Source organism: Ornithorhynchus anatinus, chromosome X1 (genome assembly GCF_004115215.2).
Source record: "Ornithorhynchus anatinus isolate Pmale09 chromosome X1, mOrnAna1.pri.v4, whole genome shotgun sequence".
Classification (NCBI taxonomy): Eukaryota; Metazoa; Chordata; class Mammalia; order Monotremata; family Ornithorhynchidae; genus Ornithorhynchus; species Ornithorhynchus anatinus.
The window spans coordinates 50,941,279-50,951,740 of NC_041749.1; the positions used below are offsets into that span (position 1 = coordinate 50,941,279).

The window sequence follows — 10,462 nt, forward strand, 5'->3', positions numbered from 1 at the left end:
CACATAGGGCTCCCAGGCTTAATCCCCATTTTACAGATAAGGTAACTGAGGCACAGAGAAGTTAAGTGACTTGCCCAAGGTCACAGAGCAGGCAAGTGGCAGAGCCAGGATTAGAACTCAGGTCCTCTGACTCCCAGGCCGGTGCTCTTCCCACTAGGCCCGCTGTTTCTCCCTGTCCCACGTGGGACTCACAGCCTAAGAGGGAGGGAGAACAGGCGTTGAATCCCCTTTTTACAGGTGAGGAAACTGAGTCCCAGAGAAGTTAAGTGACCTGCTCAAGGTCGTACTTGCCCTCAAGTGGTGGAGCTGGGATTAGAACTCAGGTACCCTGATGCCAGATCGGGGCTCTTTCCACTAGGCCACCCAACTGCTCACCTCCTCCCGTGTTCTACTAGCACTTTTACGCCTGTGTCCCCCCATTAAAGTGTAAGCTCCTTGTTGGCAGGCAATGAGTCACCTCCTTGTTTGGAACAGTCCAAGTTCTCATTACAGTGCCTTGCCCCCAGTGGACACTCAATAAATGCTGTTATTATGATGACTACTTCTAGGACTATTGTAATGTCGGTGAAAAAGAAAAGGAGGAATTATGTGGCGGCATGTGTTAATACTTACCCCGAGGTTTCAGGCTCCCTCTCCAGAGGAACCTTAAAGGATTGGGCCCTATCTATTCTCTCATCCCTCACAATGGTCTACTAATGGACGGAAAAACGGCAAAGGTGTCATAAGAAGGAAGCAGCAGGAAAACCTGATTCCCTTTGCTGCTAACAAGAGTAGCCATGATTGGCTCCCTGTCCTGAGTTTAGTGACCAGTAAAATGGATGTGAGACAGACGCATCAAAGGAGTTCCAGAAGCAAAACCACCCGTGGTCTGAGTGATTCAGGTTTGGAGCGGTTGGAGGTAGCCACCTCCCTCCTCCTCCCTATCTGAATCAGATGTCAGCTATCTGGATTTCCGGAAACATTATATAGTTCTCTGCCTGAGGACGACTAAACCGTAATCTGACCTGGGCCACTGAAGCCTTCCCCCACCCATCCCCAGCACTTTATTTTCCTAGTGGACACAGATGAGGGGAAATCTAGCTCAGAAAGCACAAAGCTGGACCTTTTGGGGGAAAGTCTAACGTCTCTTCCCCAGCAGTGGTTCTGCACCACCCTCTGTCTTCCCTGGGCAGGCTGGTACCTGAGATCCAGGGAACCCCAGCCACATTCTCATTACCGGAGATCATAAACAGCCCCAATACCTATTCCTTGTATTTTTGGAGGATTCTGCTTGCCAATCAGCTTTAAAACCTTTACGGATATCATCTCTGTCTGTCAAGGTCCTTGGAGAGAATAGGTTCCCAGGGATATCATTATGCATGCAAAAATAACAAAAAATATTCTTTCGTTTGGAGGTACAATCCATGGTACAGGAACAATCCATAGGTCTGTCCCTCCGGGTAAGCATGTGAGCATAACAACCTCTGTGAGATGTTGGTGCTGGGTCCCATTTTGGGGCTGGGCAGGATGTCCCCACTGACCGCAGGCCAGGGAGGGAGCCTGGTGTCTAGACAACAGATGGTGGAAACAAATGGACTCTGGACTCCTGCAAGCATGAAGGTTCCTCATGACATGAACTCCTCAGCACTGCCAATCAGCTCTTGTGCCCATCTCCGCTTGGCGGGCCTAGCCCTCGGTGGATTTCAAGCCTTTGCAAGGTTTCCCTGGCATCAGAGAAAATGAAGGCAGTAAGGTCTGTGAGCCAGCACCACCTTGGGGGAATGGATTTGTTGATCTGTTTCTGTTACCCTTGGGGTAAGGACAGGGGGCAGGGAGGGGAGGGAAATGCACATACAACTATATTTGCAAAAGACACAAAAACAAGCCGATGCGAACCAGATGTGAACATAACAAAATGAGACCCCTCGGAGCGCAAACACCACATTCTCATTGCAATTACAAAATCTCTCTTGGCAATGCTTAGCTAACAGGCGAAATTCCTCTGCTTCAAGGGAGGCAAAACAAGTCAGTCCGAAGCAGCCGTGCACATTTTTCTCATAAACAGGTTTCCCCAAATGAAGTGTGGTGCAGCATGCTTCTCGTGGGACGTGATTTCCCAGGATGTGGCTTTGGGGCTTGAGGACTCTTGGTGGCAATCAGATTTTGCTCTGCACCTTTGGGAAAAGTTATCAAGGTGTTTTACAGCAGGGCTTTCCACTGTTGATGGATAGTCACAGGCCACAAGGTGGTCCTAGATAACCCTGGCGATCCTTGGGCTCCTCCTCTGCCACCCACCCTCTAGTTGTAGGAGTCCCTCAAAGCCCAGTTCTGGGTCCCCATCTATTTTCCAACTGTACCCACTCCCTAGGAGAACTCATTCTCTCCCGTGGCCTCAACTACCACCCCTGCATGGATGATTCTCAAATCTAAATCTCCAATCCTGATCTCTCTCCTCTGCAGTCTCACATTTCCTCCTGCCTTCAGGACAGCTCTACTTGGATGTCCTGCAGACATGTCCAACTTAACATGTCCAAAACAGAACACCTCATACTCCCATCCAAACCCTGTCCTTCCCCCGACTTTTCCATCCCGACAGACAGCACCACCATCCTCCATGTCATGGCGTTATCCTTGATTCATCTCTCTCATTTAACCCACATATCCTATCTCCAAATCCTGGCAGTTCAACCTTCACAATATCACTAAAACCTGCCCTTTCCTCTCCATCCAAGCTACTACCACATTAATCCTAGACATGATTATTACATCAGCCTCCTTGCTGACCTCCCTGCCTCCTGTCTCTCCCCACTTCCACCCATACTTCATTCCACTGGCCAGATCATTTGTCTACAAAACCATTCGGTCCATGTTTTTCACTTCTAAAGAACTTCCAGCGGTTGCCCATCCACCTCCCCATCAAATAGGAATTTCTTACCACTGGCTCAAAAGCACTCAAACACCCTGCCCCCTCCTACCTTACCTCTCTGATTTCCTACTACAGCCCAGCCCATGCACTTTGTTTCTCTAATGTGCCACATGCACTATACCAAGTGCTGGGGTAGATACGAGATAATCAGGTCACACATAGGGCTCACAGTTTAAGGAAGAGGAAGAAAAGGGATTGAATTCCCATTTTGCAGATGAGGGAACTGAGGCACAGAGAAGCTGAGTGACTTGCCCAAGGTCACACAGCAGATAAATGGCAGAGCAGGGATTGATCCCATCCCTTGGACCAAAAAGCCTAAGGTGCGACCCATTAGGAATCTGTTTTAGGCTAGAATGGTGGAAGAGACCCCTCAACTGCTGCTTCGGTGGTGACAGTTAGCAGAGAAGAGGAAGAGGCTACAACAGAGTCTTCCCCTAATCTTCTGGTGGGGGCACCAGGCACCACTGCTGCCATCACCACTGCCATCATGGCTGAATTGGACTACCTGGGACTGGGCCCGAATGAGTTTCCCCCTTAGGCCTTGGCCTCTCTTCCACTTTCTCATCCCCCTCAGGGGCCTCACCTTTTGGATCATCTTGAGCTGGGGAAATTCTGGTCACCTTAGAAGCAGCATGGCCTAGTGGAAAGATCATGGGCCTGGGGGGTCAAGGGACACTAGGTTCTAATCCCGGCTCCGTCATTTGCCTGCTGTGTAGGCAAGTCACTTCGCTTCTCTCTGTCTCAGTTACCCCACTTTACAGATGGGGATTCAATATCTGTTCTTCTGTTTCTTGAGCCTGTGAGGCCCATGTGGGATAGGGACTGTGTCTAACCTGATTATCTTGTATCTACCCTAGGGCTTAGTACAGTGCTTGGCATACGGTATGAGTTTGACAAACACCTCAATTATTAGTATTTATTATTACCTTGGACTACTTACATGCCGTAGATCAGAAGTGGTCATCTGTGTGCTTGGGAAACCCTAGGGATAGTTCAAAGCATCATAGGAGGTAAGCAATCAGTTAATGGTATTTACTGAGTGCCTTCCAAGTTCTAGGCACTGTATGAAGTGCTTGAGACAGTAAAACAGAAGCAAGACATGTACTCCCTGCCAATATGGCCAACAATGGAGATAAATAATGGGCACTCCGATAAGAAACGGTAGTGCAGTTTCAGGTAATAAGAGTGTCTTAGGTATTAAGGAGAAGAGTACATGATTGGAAGCTGGAGGGGCGAGGGGCCTGTTTATGTATTGTGGGGATAACTGAAGATGAGGGCGGAGAAAGTGGGAGGGATTCTTCAGGGGAAAACTTGAAACTGCAGGGGTAAGTTTCACAAAGTTTCTTTTGCTTTAGATAACTGGTTGGGCCTCTAATGAAAATGAGTCAAAGGTTCGCTAAGTTTTTCTGAGTGCTGTTTGAATTCTCCACTTTATTCCTTTTTCCCACCAAAGGATCACCTGTGGTATAGGGAGGGGGAAAAGTGTGGACTTCAGTGCAACTCTCAAAAACACAAACCTGGAAATGCCCCTCTCACCTGCACACGCACACACACACACACACACACACAGAGATTCTCACATCTTCACACACTCTCACATACTGTCTCAGTTTCACACACACTCAAACACATAGTCACTTTCACCCACCCAAAAGTAAACTCACACACACACACACACTCATAAGCCCCTCACACGCCCCACATTCACAGAACCTATGAACCTTGATTTCCAATGCTCTCAATCCCATAGCTAATTGATGGTATTGACGCCTGACTACTTGTTTTGTTTTGCTGTCTCCTTCGTTTAGACTGTGAGCCCGTGGTTGGGCAGGGACTGTCTCTATCTGTTGCCGAATTGTACATTCCAAGTGCTTAGTACAGCGCTCAATAAATATGATTGAAAGAATGAACCAATGAAAAGAAAAACCAAATTAGCCTTTAATGTAAAAACAATCTGGCTGAGCCTCAAATTAAAATGGTGTCATGGCCCAGGACAGACAGGCTAAGTCATGGACCTTGCCCAGGTGAAACAGAAAGATAGGCTTCAGTCATGATCATTTAACCTGGTCCCAACCAAGGACCAATATGACTAGAGTCTCCACGCCATCCTGCAGAGTGTATAGGTGCCTGCCCAGTGGCCAAAGCTACCTCCCTCTCCCCCTCTAGACTTTGAGATCGTTATGGGCAGAGAACATGTCTGCTAATTTTTGTTGTATTGTGCTCTCCCAAGTGCTCAGTACAGTGTTCTACACACAAATGCCATTGATTGACTGACTGATTGATTGACCAAACACCATGGGAGAAAAACCTGACTTTCCTGCTGTGAGAGAACTGGGAAGATTGTGGCAGGACTGTGGACTAGGCCTGGAGTAGTGAGGGACCGAATGACTACCCCCTCCAAGTCCCATTTGAGCCTCATATGACAATGTTGATATTTTGGACTGTTGAATTTTAACTTGCTTTAATTGTTTTTGTCATGTATTCTTATTGTTCTGTGGGTCTACCCCCTCGCCTTAAATTCTGGGCCCCTGATGGATCAGGAACTGTGTGCTGATTGCTTTTTCAGTCTCTCCCCAGCACTTAGTACAGTGTTTTGCACATCGTTAATGTTTAAGATATGTCAGTCATAGTAATAATAGTAATAATAATGATAATAACCTTAGAAAGGTGCAGTGAGTCCATTTTCTTCAAATCTCTGATCTAAACCCCACTTCTTGGAGGAAAAAAACAACAACTAGATATAGGGAAACCCTCCCTATTTCAACCCCCAAATGTTACCGGCCCTCTTAGGTACTCTCTCTCCATCCATTTCTTTCAACTCCGAGTACCAAGGTCTTCCTTTCTTCTCAGGGATAACCCAAATCAAGAGCAGGAACAGCTTCTCAACCTCATTTTCAGGCAACCCAGCCCCTCTGGCCTCATATTGATTGACCATTATTCCCTCGAGTCTTCTCTTTTGAGATCCTGCCATCTTTCCCCCTGAGCAGAGTTACCAAGATTGGGATTTTCACCTATTGGGATGTCAGGCATCTACGCACATCCTCAAAACCCCACTTTCCTGCCTTCATTTGTGATGAAGGAATGTCACTCTCTAGGCCCTGATTAACGTTCTAGTCTGGTTCTCCATAAATGGGAAATGTCTTCAGTATAACTGAAGTATGAATAATAATAATAATAATGTTGGTATTTGTTAAATGCTTACTATGTGCTGAGCACTGTTCTAAGCTCTGGGGTAGATACAGGGTAATCAGGTTGTCCCACATGAGGCTCACAGTCTTAATCCCCATTTTACAGATGAGGTAACTGAGGCACCGAGAAGTCAAGTGACTTGCCCCAAGTCACACAGCTGATAGGTGGTGGAGCCGGGATTAGAACCCATGACCTCTGACTCCTAAACCCGTGCTCTTTCCACTGAGCCACGCTGATTCTATTAATGATCATTCCTGATCATTCCTGAATGATCAGGAATGCAATCTGTCACGTGCTCAAGAAGACCCAGGCTCAGCCCTGCAGGTGAAGGGGAATGAGGGTGAAGCAGGCCATTTTGGAGAAATAATAATGAAATAATGCTCATTTTAACTGTAAGCTGTAAGTTCAAGTTTTCAGAATTACTCAAATGTTTCAGCAAGCTTCACCAGCCCCCAAAACCTACAAAGCCAGAGGCTTGTCTTTCTCCACTCTGTGAGCCATTTTCCTTCCAAATGAAATGGCCTTTAAGATGGACTCATGACATCTGAGCATCTGCCTTGAGCCAATAGATGTGGTCCTCCTGCCAGTTCAAACCTGTATGCTACTTGTATGAAAATCTAGATTGCCCTAACCTCGTCTAGGGATTAGATATACCCCTTTAGAAACCAGACATCAAGCAAAGTATTTAATCTGCTCTGAAATGCCAGATTAAATGGCGTAAGGTCAGCCAGAAACCAGGAAACCTGCTTGGAGCTGTTTAGAGGACATTAAAAGGCAGTGTCAGGAAGGTCTGCTGGACTGGGATTTCAGCTGAGCAATGCATCTGGTTCTTCCTTCTTGCAGCCCAGGTTAAAGTTATTTTTCACACCCCATCCCAATCCTGGATCAGCTCCACCTTCACCTGTTTGGGTCTTGCTACCTGCCTCTCTCCCTGGTTTCTGGGAGTGGCTTCCTTAAGTGTTCTTCTGGCTCAAGCTCCATGCACTGTGTTCCACATTTCACATGAACTGGCCCTATTCCAACCTATCATGAGTCCCAGGTTCCTCCCAGCCTCACCCTCTCCCTCTGAACAGATTTGGACTCGGTGGAAGGAAGGACAGACGTGGCCTTAGATGCTGGTTTCAGACAAGTAAGAGGGCCACCTTAGGGTAGCCTCACGGCTTGAAAACCCTCTTCCCTTTTCCAGCTCCGTCTGTTCAGCCTCCCATCCTTAGGATTTTAGGTTCATTCTAGTCCCCCTAAATTCCCATATGCCCACAGATTTCCATTGGGCCTCTTGTATTCTTCCTCAGTTTAGGCTAGGGGAAAATGTGCCAAAGTAAAATTATGATTTTCAAATGTGACAAAGTAAAATCTCTAAAGTCCCCAAAATCCCTCTAAAGCTCTTAACAAGATTCGAAATTTCTCACAGTAGGGTTTCTCGGTTCCTGCTGCTACTTACTTAGAGTTGCCAGAAGAATTGGAAAGCATTTGCAGGCAAACAGCAGGCTCAGCTGCCCCAGGGACCAGAGACCTCGCTGGTTCTGGGGTGAAGACGACTGTCAGAAGCCTCTTTCCTTGAATGTAAAGAAATGTTGGAAAGCAAACACATTTTTAAATGAGTGTGAGATACCAAGAGATGAAATTGCTATTTCCCAGAATTGTTCTCATTTGGCAGAACTCACATGAGTTTCTTAGATTAGGGGGCCTTTCTCCGTTAACTTTTGCCTAACCTCTACCCTCAAAACCTGTGGAATGTCTCACTCAGAAAATGCCGCATGGACTAAAATTGCACACATTCCAGACTCTTCTAGGTCCCTAGACCCACTCTCTTCTCCTCTTGCTACCCTGCTTTCCCCCTCCTACCCTCCACCCCACTACACCAATGCCTCAGCTGAAAGGAAAAGATAGAGGAGCCTACCCTACAGCCTAGAGCAGTTTCCAGGCTGGTTTTTGAACAGCCTCTGCCAATTCTGAAGGCCAGATGAAATTGGCTGTAGCAGAACAGCTTGCTTAAATGAAAAATAACAACAATAACGATGCCATTTTTCTTGATTAATGCTGCATTAGGCAGGGAACTCAGAGAAAGGGATCTCAGCTTCAAATTTGGCTTAGGACCATCGCAATAAACTTTTGTCATTGTTCGTCAACCTTCCTTTTTCCCAACGACTTTTCAGTCACGAATGATGCCCCACAATACCCCTCTTCGCTTTCTCCCAAGTGGTAGGTATGCTTCAGAGATCTGAAGTAGCCCTGAATGGAACTCAACAGTTCCTTAGTGGTGGAGCAAAAACTGGAACCTGGTACTGCTGTCTTTCCGAGTTCTAATCCCGGCTCTTCCACTTGCCTGCTCTGCGACCTTGGGCATGCCATTCACTTCTCTGTGCCTTGCTTTCTGTGAAATGGGGATTTATTCCTGTTCTCCCTCCTTCTTGGACTGTGAAGCCCATGTGGGACAGGGACTGCACCCAATTTGATTATTGTGCACCTATCCCAGCACTTAGCAGAGTGCTCGGCACATAGTAAAAACTTGACAAATACCACAATTGTTATAATAATCAATATTATTATTATTTTCATTGTTGCTATCAGCCCTCTACTAACTGATCGGCTGTAGTCATGCCTCCCCTTTGATCAGGGGCCTCAGTTCAGAGCAAGGAGAGTCGTCCCATGAGGTGACGTTGTCGGCAGAGAACGTGTCCGCCAACTCGGTTGCGTTGTCCTGTCCCAAGCACTTAGCACATTGCTCTGCACAAAGTAAGCGCTCAATAGATACCACTGATGAGGTTAATCATCACATCCCAAATCTGTACAGTAGCAGTCACTTGATGACTTCAACAGAGGCCAAGAAGATACAACTGATTACCGACTGAGCATTCTATGATCGAAGAGGCAGATGCAGGAGACTCTAAGTAACAACTATACCCTGTATGCATAAAAATTGTCCCTGGAGCTGAAATACTTGTCAGTTGTTTTTTATTGTTGCTGTTGTTTCTTCTGATAGCACTTGTTAAGTGCTTACTATGAGCCAAGCACTGTAGTGAGCTCTGGGGTAGATACAAGATCATTAGGTTGGACCCAGTCCCTTGTCTTACACTGGGCTCATAGCCTAACGAGAAAGAAATAGGATTTAGTCCCCATTTTACCAATGAGGTAACTGAGGCACAGAGAAGGGAAGTGACTTGCCCAAGGTCACACCGCAGGCAAGAGGCAGAGCTGGGATTAGAACCCAGGTCCTCTCTCTCCCAGGCCTATGCTCTTTCTTCTAGGTGGTGCTGCTTTATTATTTATTACTATGCCTAATGCTGGTTTGGATTTTGCCTCTGGTTCAGGATCCTCTCCAAGCTTCTGCAGGAAAAGAGCCACTCTTTTCTTGTTTGCAGTGAAGCATGCCAGTCTACCATAGTTATCTCCCGGCTTTCAGCTGAGCTGTGCTTTTCCCAAAAACTTCCTCTGCCTGCCTTGCTTTCCATGACTCCTTGTAGCTCAACATTCAACAACATTTTGAGTATTTTACAATCATCTATTCTTTTCACATGTCCCATCCAGAGAAGTAATGTTTAGGTGAACAGAGCTTCAGTGATATTTGGCTGGTTTGGTTCCGGCATTTTATTGTTTCAGGCCTGCTTTGCCACTTCTCCTTTGATATGGCTTGGAAGTGAATCTGATGTAACTGCTCAAGTATCCAGATGTGGTGATTTGGAGGTGTCCAAGTCACACACCAGATAGGAGGTTGGACAGAATGACAACAGCTCTGTATACTTTCAGTTTGGTTTGAAGTCTGATGCCTCCACACTCTGGCCATTTCCTGAAGGCTATGCTGGCCTTCTCACTTCAATTTTCTACTCCCTTGTTTACGATCACATCATCGGACAGTGTGGTGCATAAGAATGCAGAATTCTGTGATGGCATTCAGTGAATGCTGAATTGAAGAGACTAAATTGAGGCAGGGTAAGCCATTAGTTGTGAAGGTCTCCGACCACAGAGCCACCTACAGTGTCTCGTGTGGTGGGCAGACTCAGCTGAAATTCTGAAAATAACTGCCTCACATGGGTGGTGAAGAACACGGTGGCTATTGGCAACTGCCTGCTGGTCTATATGTAAATAGTTGTCCTTTGTATTCAAGAAGACACTACTGACAGCCAAGTTCATCTGTGAATGTGTGTTTGGCTGAAAAGACCAATGTCGAACCCACGGCCCAGGCTACATTTTGTAGACAAAAAGCCCATCCCTTGCTGTGGTTTCTAATTTGTCTCCTGGTCTCTTGTTCCTTACAGAGCTCTTGCTTGAAGAGAGTCACTCTTTTTGGGATAGCAGCATGCCATGCCAGTCTGGCCTCAGCAATTCACTTCTGGTTTTCAGGTGAGATGCAGCATTGTCTGGGATATG

At 46.6% G+C, this 10,462-nt stretch overlaps 1 long non-coding RNA gene across 1 annotated transcript; it reads right to left on the minus strand.

Annotated features, from left to right (window-relative positions):
• Window positions 1-1,907: 1,907 nt before the first annotated feature.
• Window positions 1,908-7,655, minus strand: LOC114806375. The gene is made up of 3 exons (XR_003754403.2): window positions 7,536-7,655; window positions 3,846-3,887; window positions 1,908-2,153 (listed from the first exon to the last, which is right to left on the minus strand). It is a non-coding gene; the product is annotated as an uncharacterized LOC114806375 (long non-coding RNA).
• Between the last annotated feature and the right edge of the window lie 2,807 nt (window positions 7,656-10,462).